The sequence below is a fragment of the Pinus tabuliformis genome, chromosome 4_2 (genome assembly GCF_031772625.1).
Source record: "Pinus tabuliformis cultivar Carrire ecotype Pingquan chromosome 4_2, CPIR1, whole genome shotgun sequence".
Classification (NCBI taxonomy): Eukaryota; Viridiplantae; Streptophyta; class Pinopsida; order Pinales; family Pinaceae; genus Pinus; species Pinus tabuliformis.
The window spans coordinates 966,457,538-966,471,307 of record NC_142304.1 but is presented as its reverse complement, the minus strand read 5'-3'; positions in this window follow the sequence as shown (position 1 = coordinate 966,471,307).

Below are 13,770 nucleotides of genomic sequence, written 5' to 3'. Positions count from 1 at the left end.
TCTCATCTGCTTCAGTATATCTGTAAAAATTTGGAGGAATCTCAAAAAGGTGGTGGATTTCATTTTCAATAAAAAATATATTCTCAAGTTTTTTCAGAAGGCTCTGCCCTGTTGGAGGCCCTGCCTCTTCAGAAGTACTGCCAGATGCAGTAATTTGATTTTCAATATAATTTGACATTCTGGTGGCATATTGTTCTCGAGAGATCAGTCTTCTTGCACCGTCTAGTAGGCTGGGTAGTCCCTTCGCTTGCAATGCTCCCATCTTGGCCTTGTACTCATCCACCTTAGCCTGAATTTCATAGCACTTCCTCTCCACAGTTTGTACATAATTTCTGAGAGTGGGTACCTTTTTAACTGTAAGGACAGCATCTGTTCTGTTGACAATATTAATGGCTGCCAGTTCTTCCTTTGTCTGCCTGTTCAAAAAATCTATCAGTCTATTGGCCAGCTCCGGTCTGTTTCCCAGCACTATTTTGGCCCTTTGAACCTCTGTTTGTGCTTGGCCAATCAAATCCATCTGCTCATGCACAGTTTTAATTGATTTCCATTGCCTAGTGATGGATTGGTCAATGCGGGCCCACAAAATTCTTTTGATTTCTGCCATAGCAGTCTCCAGCTTGAGCTCCTTTTCCAAAATCTTTATTTTTTCTTTCAAGGCCTTTATCTCTCTGCCTTGTTCTGCCACAGTCATTTTCGATTTATCATATTTGGCATCTAATTCTGCCAATTTTTCCTTGGCCTCCTTTAACTCATTAGCCTGGATCTCCATTTCTTTAATGGCCTTGGTCAGCTCTTCCATGCTTGTACTGGAGTCTGGAGCGGTTGTCTTTGCTGCTTCTGTTGTTGATGTTGCTGTTACAGGGGCCACTGTTGCCTCTGTAGTTGTTGAAGTGGTTGGAGGGGCTTGGGATGTGGATTGTCCCTGCTTATCTTGTAGTAAGCCTTCAAGCTCTTTCTCCAAATCAAGGACCTTTTGGTTGAGTTGCATTATAAGGTCCAGCTGCTCATCGACCTGATTTTCCTTCTATAATTCTGCTGTCTGAGGGTGCTCTGTGGGTAGCAGCTTCAACCTTTTCTTTAGTGCATTGAGGTCATCTTCTTTTTTCTTCAGGAGGGCCCTTTGGATCCTTAGGATCATGTCCTAAGTCTACAATGATGTCTTCCAGTGATTTTATTCTATTGTCCTTGGCCATGGAGGACATTCTTTCAAAATCCAACTGAATGTTGGTATTTTTCAGTGATTCTTTCAATTCATGGGCCATGGTTGCCCTGTCCACCAATGTGGCATAGACCATCTCTCCAGTTTGCTTGTGGAGTTCTATTTGGTCCATGGGGTGAATGTCTTTGGCCATGACTTCCACCCTTGTCCTTACAAAATCTGCAGCTGATTTAGGCTGCGGCACTTTAGGCTTAAAATGACTGAGGATCATTTTTTCCTCTTGAATGTCATACACTGACATTAGCCTTTCTTGCTGGGCTGGGGTTGCATTTAGAAACTGCTTATAGACTTCCACCCTCAGCAAGTCATTCTGTGCCTTTATTTGCTTGAAAGAAGCCTTAGTGCTTTTAGGCTTCTTGCTCTGCTGAGTGGAGGATGACACCTCCAAGCCAAGTGGTAATCCCTGTTCCTGCTGAAATGAGCTTGTACCTGTATGCTGGCTGCCTTCTCCATCTTTTCTTGAACTGTCAAGGGCTTCTTCACTGATTTCTTCTACCTCTGGAGAATCAACCCTTTGCCTTTTGGACTCCGGTTGCTGGGAGGATCCACTTGCAGGAGTGGACTCTTCTCTTTCTCTCTTCTTACCCCTCTCCTCATGTGCTGGGGTCTGCAAGACTGGAGCAATTGGTGGCTCAGTTTGTGGAGGGGGGGTCTGCTCTTGTTGCTGCTCACTAGAAGGGGCAGACTGTTCTTTTGGTGCTTCCTCTTCAACACCCATTATTCCTTTACCTTTACCTGTATCTGGGGCTGCTGCAAAAGGTATCTGTTTGGTCGGTGCAGCTGTTGAGGCCGAGGTCCCTTCTCCTACTGGCTGCGGTCGCTTGAAGGGTACCTGCTGCACAGAATCTAGGTCAAGAGTCTTTTCCAAATCCTTTACATTCTTTTGCATTAACTCTTCTTCAGTCAATTTTTCAACTAATGTATCTGGCAGCCATTCTTGCTGATTGGCATATTTTTCAATATGTGGGTACTTGCAGTGCTCATAACCTAGCAGTCTGTACTTGACTCTCCTAGCAGTGATGAAGCCTTCAGGGTCATAGGGGACCCACCGGAAGCTTTTTGAGAGCATGTACTTATCTTTAAGGATTAGCTCAGCATCTCGCCAACCCTCTTTTTTATTCATGATGAAGGATCCCAAGTGGTGTTTGAACTTGAGATGGGCTTTCTTTTTGGAGCTGTGAAAGTGAGTGAGATCAGAGTGAATGAGCTGCCTATAATACTCCAAGGCAAATATCCTGATGGGAACATATTTTGGGAGCCTGTATGGACAGAGCTCACAGCCATGGATTCTGATGACTGTATGATCTTCATATAGGTACCAATCACCTATTTTGTAATTCTTGGAGAGCTGCAGGACTTTCTGCATATCAAATGATATTCTGGGAGGAGGGCAATTCATTAATAAACAAGAGACTGGGTAAACAAACTGATCAATAAATTCACAATATGAATATGGTGACTTTTGCACTTGATGGAAGACAGATATCCAGAAGATAACAGATCTTCTTTCCCCTTTAGAATCTAGCTTTTTAATGTAGCATGGAAAGGTCTCAGACTGATAGTACATGAAAAGGTGATAGATATAAGATGAATACTTGAAGATGCCCTGTCTGTCTACTTTGCACAACTGATCATGAATCTTGTTGGCTATGAACTTGGCAAAATTATATTTGCGGGCAGGGGGTTGGCCTGGGCTGTAAGCAGCTAAAAATACCAGCATTGTTTCATCCACATGCTCACTGGTTCTATATCCCAGCACATAAGCAATCATGTCCAACAAAAGTCTGCCTACCTCAGTAAAATAGACATCCAAGTAGGGAGGTGGCCCTGTAGGCTGGCGGTCAGGCCTCATAAATGTCTTGGTGATTTTCTGAATATCCTCACTGGACATCTTGGCACCAGTGTCCAGCAGATAATTCATGGAGAAAGGGAACAGCAGCTCAGTCTGATTGAAGTTAAGCATTTGGTCAATGGACTCAGCTGTGGAGCTGTAACAAGGGTCTTTTTCACCTCTAGTTATCTCACATTACAAGTCAATCCGGGAGCGTTTTGTTATTGCAAAGGATATCTCAATTTGAGGCTATTTGTCAGGATAATGATTCGTAGTATAGATCTAAAGAATACAAGAGTAAACGGATGCTAATGCTAAATTACTTTTGCATAAAGAAATCACACACGCAGCAACTTCGTCGGTCGAGGGTATGGAATTAGTAACCTATCCCCCTAGAAACTGATGAAGGAGTATGGATCATGATCTGGGAGCATTATAGCGTCTGCTGTATCTCACAACAGCCTTGACCCTCCTCTCATGCCACTTCAATAACCGCAAGCGAAAGGAACAGCAAGAAAACAGAATGAAACAGCAACTTCAGAAATGGAACAGCAATAAAAGGAACGGCAGTAAAGAAACTAAGTCTCGCGAGGTCAACACTTCCAATCCTTGGCACACATTTACATACAAAGGGAAAGCAATCATTTATACAGGTTTGCAGCTTAATCAAATGGAACAGCAAATTATTAAAGACAGGAAACGTCAATCATATATACACGATCTGCGATAATCACCAATAATCCATTACTCCAATCACCTGTAGCTGAAATATTCTACTTATGAATTCTGTAATTGATGCAAACAACTCAGATCAACAGTATGCGAAGAATCCTGAAAGTATGATATGAACTTGTTACAGAGATTTATAACAGGAAAGCTACAGATGAATAAATATGAAACCACATGCAACCATAACAGATTATGAGAAACAAACCACACAAAGCAGAATTGTAATGGTACAATCAGCCAGTGTCCGTTGGAGCCGGGCCCGAAGCTTCCAATGGCACACTGTCGTAAACTACTTCAGACGCACGGAGAAATTAACACCAAAGATATTATATTAACGCATCAATGAGAGTACAAAACTAAGTCTCAGAGAGACTCAATAGTCTGAGTTCAACTGACAATAAAATTCGTGAACAGAAAGTTAAAGATACAAAGTAAGCTCTTCATTTCCAATGCTGCCCCCCTTTTATACAATTAACGGCGGAGTTCTCCAGACGACAAAACGATTGAACATAGCGATCCCTCAGGATCGAAGATCCTGAGTGATCCGCTAAACTGTTAGCGCCTTCCTTTACTTGGCCTGTATTTCCGAACTGGCAGTCCTTCATCTCGTTCCAGACTGATCTTCCTTGATTTACTCGACCTGGTCTGAACCTTATTTAGAATCGGAGGGACAGCCGTTATCTTCTCATCAAATTCCCGTTTTGCGTTGCGCTTTCCTGCTTTTACCTTTCCCTGCGTAGAGAAGACAACTATTAGTGATTGGATCATTTTGGACTCGTTCTTATTGCGTTTACCCTACTCTATAATAAAGAAAAGATTACAACTATTGCTTAAAACATCACTAAATTATTTATTAAAACATACCTTCCCAATGCTCTACACACCCCCCGACTTACTCTGTTTCATGGCCTCATGAAACCGTTATAATTAACATGGAGAGCAGTAAGAGAATAGGCTGGAGAGGGTACTTCATGAGGGGGTCTGCAACCATGATAGGCATCCAGATTATCAAAGAAGTAATGCAACTGATCTGCAGGCATATTATACAAGGCCTGGTACCATGGAGCAGGGTGCCAGATAATTGGGCTACGGAACCGATATCCTAACCATGATGGTCCAGCTTGCAGAATGCACTGGCCATAAAAGGGCAATCGTTCAGCAGCCAGCTCAAAGTTCTCGTATTTGAAGGGCTCCCTGAGCTGGACGCTTGGGGTGGAAATCCGATAACGGAATTTGGCAGCCTCCAAGGCGGAATCTTTAATAACCAAGAAGTATTCTAAGCTATTTCGGATCAACTCCTCATGCATGGGTCCTAGTAGTTTTATAACGCCAGGGTTTCTCATAAGGCTTTTGTGTGATTGCCATAAGCGAACCGAATCTTGAGGCTCAGCCCTGACCCATAGATCTAGGCTGTGCTCCTGCCTCTGAAAGGCATTGTAAGCCCTGAGCCACTTTAACTGATTGACCCCGAATGAAACAAAGGCTTGCAGCTGTATATCCCCCACAAAGGGACCAGGGTTTAGATCAGTTTCCTGCTCAAGCACCATATTGTGCAAATAAAATTCACATAATAATCGTTGGACCTTAACCCCATAATGTTTGCAACAATCAATAAAATCATTAACAGTGTTAATCTGAATGGGGGCACCTGCCCTGACAGCTTTTATTTTCAATCTTAAGTATCTTTCAAGGAGGAATAAAGCATAATTCTTTGCGGGGGCCCTGCAAGTCAAAACATCATCATACAGCGAACATACAGTGTCCAATTGTTTAATAACAGCATCTAGTCGTCGTGTTACCTTAGCAACCTTTTCCTGTTCCTTCTGCCATCCTTCAAAAGCCTGACTCTCCGATTCACTCATGTTTCTCAGCTGCTGTTGCAGTTCTTCATGTTTTTCGGGAGGGATCCTTTGTTCCTCTAACTGCTCAGCTCTCTGCTGCAATTCTTCGTATTTTTCTCGAGGAATCCTCTGCTCAACTTCCTGCTGCAGCTCCTCATATTTCTCTCGAGGGATCATTTGTTCCCGTAGCTGTTCAGCCTCTTGTTGGGCCTGTCTTATCTCGCGGCGCAAGGCCTTGGTTTTTGGATCCCTTTCCCATGATTCCTTGGAGGCAGGAAATTTCGCTTGGACCTTTACATTTCGTCGCTTAATTTTCCCTGAAGGTGGTGTCTCAGTGTGAACTGCTCTATTTTCCCCTTCCTTCTTGACATGTATAAAGGGGTACGGTGGTCCCTCTGTAACTGGGATGTCGTCTTGTGGCTCAGTTTTAATTGGAACGGCAGTTGGTTCTAATGGGCTGTTTGGAATATCAGCCTGCTCCTCTATGTCAATAGGAACGGCATTCTGGTGCTCTGTTCCAGATGGAACAGCATTTTGTTCCTCAGTATTAATTGGAACAGCTGCAGGTTTGCTAGCAGAGTATCGACCTACTAGATGCCTATAGGTGCTCTGTCTTCCTCTCTGAGAGGACCCAGCTGTATTTGTCCTTCTTTTTCTTCTTACAGTCCTCTTTATTCTCAAACTGGCTTTCAGACTTCGAATTTTCTGCCGAAGCTGGGCTATAATATTCAGCAATTTCTGTTGTTTTCTTCTCAACTTCTTAATTTCTCTTGCCTCGGCTGTGGGCACATGGGCGGCCCTCAGTTCTGCTCCTCTTTCATCGAGGGTTTCTTCTATCATTCGGGGAACGTCCTGTTCCCGACAAACATTTTCATCCCCCCCGCCATCAGCGGGTGGATTTCCTTCTGGTGTTTTGGGAACGGCTTGTTCCTGATTGGTATTCACATTTTCTTTGTCAATGACAGGGGGGTTTTCTTCCCCTGCCATTCCATCATGCAATTCGTCACGCGTCTCTTCCTCAGAAGGTCCTTCGGGAGGCTCTGTCGGACTGGAGGGTGAAGGATAACCTCTAAGGCTGGCCAAGATGGTGGCCAGCTCTTCTTCCTCCACAGGGGTTTGTGGATGGCTACCCCCCAATTGTTCCATCTCCTTCTCCCGAATTGGCTGCTCAGTAGCTGCCTCTGGATAGCTGGTCTCGGCCGCAGAGTCGTCATCCCTATTTCCTTCTTCAGCTTCTACTTCGTTCTCTGTTTGTTCCAGGTTTTCCCCAGGTATTTGTTCTGGCGCTGGAGGGTCCTCTATTATTTCAATCGGCTGGCCAATGTTTGGCTGGATTTTTTCTAGCCTACCTCTTATCTTTGCCAACCGAGCTGACTTTCTAGGCCTCCCGGGCTGTTCGGGTGTGCTGACCACCTGTTCTTCCACCTCCACCTTTCTGCGTTTTTCAACCTGTTCTTCTGTGCCAGAGAAATACCTTCGCTTTAAGGTAGCACGTCTTTCTGCGGCCAATTCCTTACGTTTTTCTGCATGTCTAGTTGCTTCAGGGGTGCATTTTTGTTTCCTCAGCTCTATGCGTTTCTTCGTTTGCTCGGTTGTGCCCGGGGGTTGCTTAGGTTTTGGCGATTCTCTGGGTTTTTTAGGTGTTTCAGAGGTGCCAGCGGGGTGCTTCGCCTTTGGGGATGGTGATGCTGCTTCCCCTCCAATTGCTGTAATAAGTTCCCGCCAGCTACTCTGTTGCTGAGCGAGACTGTATGTCACTATCAGGTGGATTAACCCGTGGTGGCTAACCACTGCGTCTTCATGGTGTGCCTTTTTCAGGCTCCGAGAGGCATCATGCAACAATGAATTTAACAATGCAGGGAGATTCACAGCACATTTTCCTTTTAACACAGCTAAGAGCTTAAGGTGACGCGGCCTTACCACATCTTTTCGTCCTTCGCAGGTGATGTAGCTCTGTACTACCTTTGCCAGTTCGCTCCAAGGTTCTCCCAGTGTTGCCGGCAGCACTCCTTTTCCCTTCACTGTCAGCTTCTACCCTTCATCTTGGAAGATTTCTACGATCTTTTGTAGTCTTTCTTTCTTTGTCGTCCATATTGGACCTGAGTCTGGTAATCCGGTTACTTCCACGATTATTTCCTTCGTGACTGCTATCTGCTTCCCATCTACCACTGAGTGTTCTTCCTGCAAATTCTGCAGGAATTCCATGGCCACTATTTCGTTTGATTTGCGCAGGCGGCCAAAATAAGTTAACCACCCTGCCTTTTCTAAGATCTTCCGAGCGGCTTCGGAGACTATGAGCTCGCTCGGCTCGCTTCTGATAGACTTTACCCCCATGGTTCTGTTTCAGGGTCTAGATGGAACAGCAATGCAAAGAACGTAATTGCGGCAAAAAGAAAAGACACAGAGCATGCATGAATAATTGATCATAAATAACAACTTTTGCAAAAAATAGCATTGTCGTGCCATTAACGCATATCGTACCTTCGTATCATATCATTTCCGAATGATGTGTTAACACGTGGCCGGCGGAGTAATGAAGTCACCTCCCCCCCGCGCGAAATGATAGGCTGCCTCAGCCGTCAAATAGAAGAAGGCGGTCATCCCATCACCGAGTCATAATGGAACAGCTTATAAAGTTTTGCCATGTTTCAGATTAGACAAAGAAATACCGAGATCGATGCGACAGATAGATCGCGTTTAACATAAGCCTTCGTGATGTGATGCAGAACATAAGGATAGGACGTCTAGCACTCATGGAAAGTCTGAGATAGTCATAGTCAATGCCTTTGCCATAATTGGTAATGATAAATGTTCATGTGACGTATCCATTAAGGTGTAAGATATAATTATTACGAGGATAGAAAGAAATATTTAATAAGATCCAAATTGGTGTATATGTTTTGACTCCGATACCATTAACAGAGCTCTGCTGCCGACCGGTGTTTATAACCGTGGCAGAGTTGTTTATTTCACCCCGGAACCATAGTCCTTTGTGTATTTTTGAAGAGCAATTCTTGTCAACATGCAGGCCATCATGCTGGCTTGGTAACCAGATAACCATGACGCCATTCACCAGAGAGGCGCGAAACGTGGGCAGGCTGGCTCGTGATGAGACCCCCTGTTCCAAGGTTTGTTTATATAATGAACCTGTTGGACCATATCCCTGGTGTGGTGGCCATGATGGGAATGCCACTTCGCTTCCAATCTTATGATCATAGTAGGCTGGTTCTTTAATGAAACCCCCTATCCTGCATTTGAAAAATAATTTCTTTTGGTTCTGCTTTTGCTTTTTTTTTTTTTTTTCTTTTGAGATGGACTTTTGCTCTTGTATAGTTACACATAAGGGTGGTTCAGCCCTCCTTAAGAGTGGGAATGGCGGAAGAAGTCTTGTTATCCCAATAGGAAGATATAAATTTTCTATTCTTATTTCCAAGTAATAATAAAGAAAATTGTAGGAACGTAACATGATGAAATTTTCCAACAGGGCAGAGGAGGTAAGACTTATGGCTGAAAAAAATGATGAGTGTATGGATCCTTCCTTTGTTGCATCAATACTAGGGCTGTTATAGATAGCGATTTTTGATGTGTTGATCTCGATATATCATGCCTTTTATATTTATTGCATATATAGCTGCTACTTATGGCCTCAGGAAAAGGATGGACAACGCTTTCTTCTTATAGAGAGGACGAGGGCATACTATTTCTTTCTTACAAGGGAAGGTGGGAGGGTTCTTTTGATGCAATGTCCTAAGATAACAAAAGCACTCAAATGCTGCCTGCTAAAAAAAGAACTGAAAAAAACACACAAATGTTGCTCCTTCTAAAAAGGAATAAAATTCAAAAGTGTTGTTCCTTTTAAAAAGGAACAGCAAAAGTTCAAAAGTGCTATTCCTTTTGAAAAGGAACAGCAAAAACTCAAGGGTGTCGTTCCTTTTGAAAAAGGAACAGCAAAACACGCAAGTGCTGTTCCTTTTGAAAAGGAACAGCGAAAACTCACAAGTGTTGTTCCTTTCGAAAAGGAACAGCAAAACACACAAGTGCTGTTCCGTTTGAAAAGGAACAACAAAACACACAAGTGTTGTTCCTTTTGAAAAGGAACAGCAAAACGCACAAGTGCTGTTCCTTTTGAAAAGGAACAACAAAACACACAAGTGCTGTTCCTTTTGAAAAGGAACAGCAAAACACACAAGTGCTGTTCCTTTTGAAAAGGAACAGCAAAACACACAAGTGCTGTTCCTTTTGAAAAGGAACAGCAAAACACACACTCGAAACATATATACAAAATTTACAATCTTATATACAAAATGTGGTAATAAAGAATGAACTGCTTACCAATCTATAGGGGAGGAAGTTTTTGCTTCCTCTCCCATCATCTTGATGTTAGTATCTTGGCGTAACTGCTGGCAAAATGATTCCCGAGTGAGCGGTTTGCGATACAGACGAACTCGGTGGCCGTTTACCTTCAATGTATATCCAGATCCATCGATTGTAATCAAAGTAAGGGTCCCATTGTCATGGACTTTTTGAATCTCGTATGGTCCCAACCATCGAGTCTGAAGCTTCCCCGGGAAATCCTGAAATCTAGAATCATATAACAGAGCCCAGTCTCCTTCGTGAAATATCTTGTTTTTGATGAGCGCATCATGCCACTTGGCTCGCTGTTGCTGGATGAGTGCTGTATTCTGTAATGCAGCGAGCCTTGTTTCGTCCAACTCATTAATTTGCTGTAATCGATTTTTCTGTGCTTCACTTAAATCCAATCCGACTTCTTGGGCAGTTCGCAGGGTTTGGATCTCAAATTCTATAGGAAAAATGGGTTGCTTTCCAAACACTAAGTGATATGGTGAATAGCCGGTGGTACTTCTCCATGTGGTTCGATAAGCCCACAGTGCCTCCGGTAGTCGGGCGGCCCAATCGCGGCGGTGTGAGGCAACAGTTTTTGTCAAAATTGACTCTATTATCTTATTACTGTTCTCGACTTGCCCATTTGCCTGCGGATGGTATGGGGTAGTAATTTTGTGGTGGATGTGATGGTTATTGAGTGTTGCTGCTAATTTATGTCCCACAAATTGTGGTCCTCCATCTGTAACCACTTCCCTTGGAAGACCATAACGTACAAACAAATGGAACAAGAACTGTATTACCGACTCCTCCGTAGCTCTGGGTAATGCCTCCGCCTCAACCCATTTAGTAACATATTCAGTTGCCACCAAAATGTAGGTTTTTTGGTTTGATGGGGGGTTGATGGGTCCGACAAAGTCCAGAGCCCAGCGTTCGAAAGGTTCGATCACCAATTGAGGCCGCAAAGGCATTTCGTCTGCTGGGCCAGGTCGTCCTACACGCTGACAACTATCACAGGCCTGGACAAATTTTTTGGCATCTTTGAAAATTGTAGGCCAGTAATATCCCCTTTGTAATACTTTGTGTGCTGTTCTGCGTTCAGCGAAATGTCCTCCACATGGCCCGTCATGGCAGGCTTTCAAGATATCAAAGATTTCGTCTTCTCGAATACATCTTCTGATTTCCATATATGCGCCTGTGTGAAACAGATAGCCCCCAACCCACGAAAATCGATTGCTTTTCGCGACGATCTGTTTCCGTTCATTGGGAGTTAAATGTTTTGGAAGCTTACCTACTGCAAGATAATTAGCCACATCAGTGTACCAGGGAGTCTGAACAGCGACTGCAAATAAGTGTTCATCTGGGAATTGGTCCTCAACTGCTGTTGTTTCAACTGATTTTGGTATTCGTGAAAGAAAATCAGCTACAGGGTTCTCCTTCCCTGGTCGGTCTCTGATTGTAATGTCGAATTCCTGCAACAAGATCAACCACCTGGTTATTCTTCCATTTGTAACAGGCTTGTTTGCTAAATACCTAATAGCAGAATGGTTTGTATAAAAAATAACGGGATAGCCTGTAATATAGTGTCTAAACTTATTAATAGCATGTATCACAGCTAAAAATTCTTTTTCGGTGACAGTGTAATTTAATTCAGCCGGAGCCAAATTTTTGCTGATGTAATAGATAGCGTATGGTCTTTTCTCTTCTTCTTGGCCCAAAACTGCACCGATTACTGTGTCTGAGGCGTCGGTTGAAATTTGGAATGGTAAGTTCCAATTAAGTCCTCTGAGAACTGGAGTTGTAGATAGCAACTTCTTTAATTCTGTGAAGGCTCGATCACATTTTTCTGTCCATAAGAAATCAACATTTCCAGTTAATGCATGTAGAGGTGCGGCAATATGTGAGTAATGTTGTATAAATCGTCTATAATACCCAGAAAAACCAAGAAAACTGCGTACCTCTGTTTGATTAGTGGGGGTTGGGATAAGCATGAGTATTTGAATTTTAGCCGGGTCTACCTGAATACCAGCTGCTGAGATGTAATGTCCCAGAATGAGTCCTTCTGTCATCATCATGTAACATTTTTCGTGACTCAAGAAAAGCCTGGTAGCGATGCAGCGTTCTAGAACTTTTTCGAGAGTGTCCAGGGCTGGATCAAAGTCGTCTCCGTATGGTGTGAAATCATCCATATAGACTTCCAATCCATCATTAATTAAATCTACGAAGATGCTAAGAACAGCCCGTTGGAATGTGGCCGGAGCATTACATAATCCAAAGGGTAAGACTCGGTAGGCGAACGTTCCCCAGGGGCAAGTAAAGGTAGTCTTGTCCTGGTCTTCCGGGGCAATCTGAATCTGGTTATATCCGCTGAAGCCATCCAAGAAAGAAAAAAATTTCTTGCCTGCTAAGGTGTCCAATACCTGGTCTATGAAAGGGAGAGGGAAGTGATCTTTTTGTGTAGCTTTGTTTAATTCTCTGTAATCGACACAGATCCTCCATTTCCCGTTCTTTTTAGGTACTACCACAAGTGGGGAGACCCATTTGCTGTCAGAAATAGGATAAATAAAATTAACGTCTAATAATTTCTGCAGCTCATCTTTTACAACATCTTTTAAATGGGGATTGAGTCTTCTCTGTGGTTGGCGAACCGGTCTTGCATCTTTCTCGATATAGATACGATGTGTACATAGCTGGGGATCAATCCCCTTCATATCGGGATAGTCCCAAGCAAATGCCTCCTGATACTTTCGTAGGAGCTGGATGAGTTTGGTCTCTTGCTCAGGTGTCAGATTAGCGTTAATGTTTAAAGTTTTGCCCGGTTCAATTTGTATTACTTTGCTGTTAGCAACAGAGGTTACAGGTATATTTGGGTCATTGTCATCTTTTAGAGGATCTTCCTCTAATTCGTTATCAAATGCCGCTTTTATCATAAAGCATTGTGTATACGATGTGGATTCTGTTTGATTAATGAATTTATTGATGGCATCATCTTCCGTTTGATCTTTAAAATCTAGCGCTTCCTGAACTGTTAATGGTGGTCTAATATTATCAGTAATATATGAGGCAGGGCGCAGATTGGTCAGTGATATATGAGGTGTGATGCTTGGCTGGGCTGGCGGGTACAAGATTAAATTTTTGATATCCGGTCCTCTGGTTATGGTCATGTTTCCCTGCCGGCATCCAATGTAGGCGTCAGCAGTAGCGAGCCATGGTCTACCTAGAATTAGCGGATGTCCATCTAGTCGGGTTTTTGGATTAATCACCAGAAAATCGGTCGGGTATTCCCAAGAGTCCACTGAAACCATGACATCATACAAGGTGCCTTCTGGTCTTATTACTGATCGGTCAGCTAGCTCTAGTAAAGTGGAAGTAGGCTCTACCGATGTGATTCCAAGCTTCTGGCAGGTTGATGTTGTCAGGATATTAATCGCAGCCCCTAGATCTACTAAAACGTTGGTCAGGGTCTGCCCACAGACTTGAACAGTGACAATTGGGTTTCCAGGATCCTCATATTTAATTGGTGTTTCTTTCCTTGATAAGAGGTCGGATAAGGTGCCGACTACCTGGACTCTAGGGTTAGGGGTTATATTTCTTTTTGTTTTTCTGCTACACAGGTCTTTTATGGTTTTTGCATATATGGGGATATCCTGTATAGTCTGAAGGAATGGAATTCTTATATACAAGTTTTGGAGTTCTCCCAGAATATCAAAATCCGGATATTGCATTTGTCTCGGAATGGCCAGTCGTTCTGGGAAAGGTGGAGAAGATGTAATTACTTGCTGATGAACCTGGTCTTTACTTACATCTTC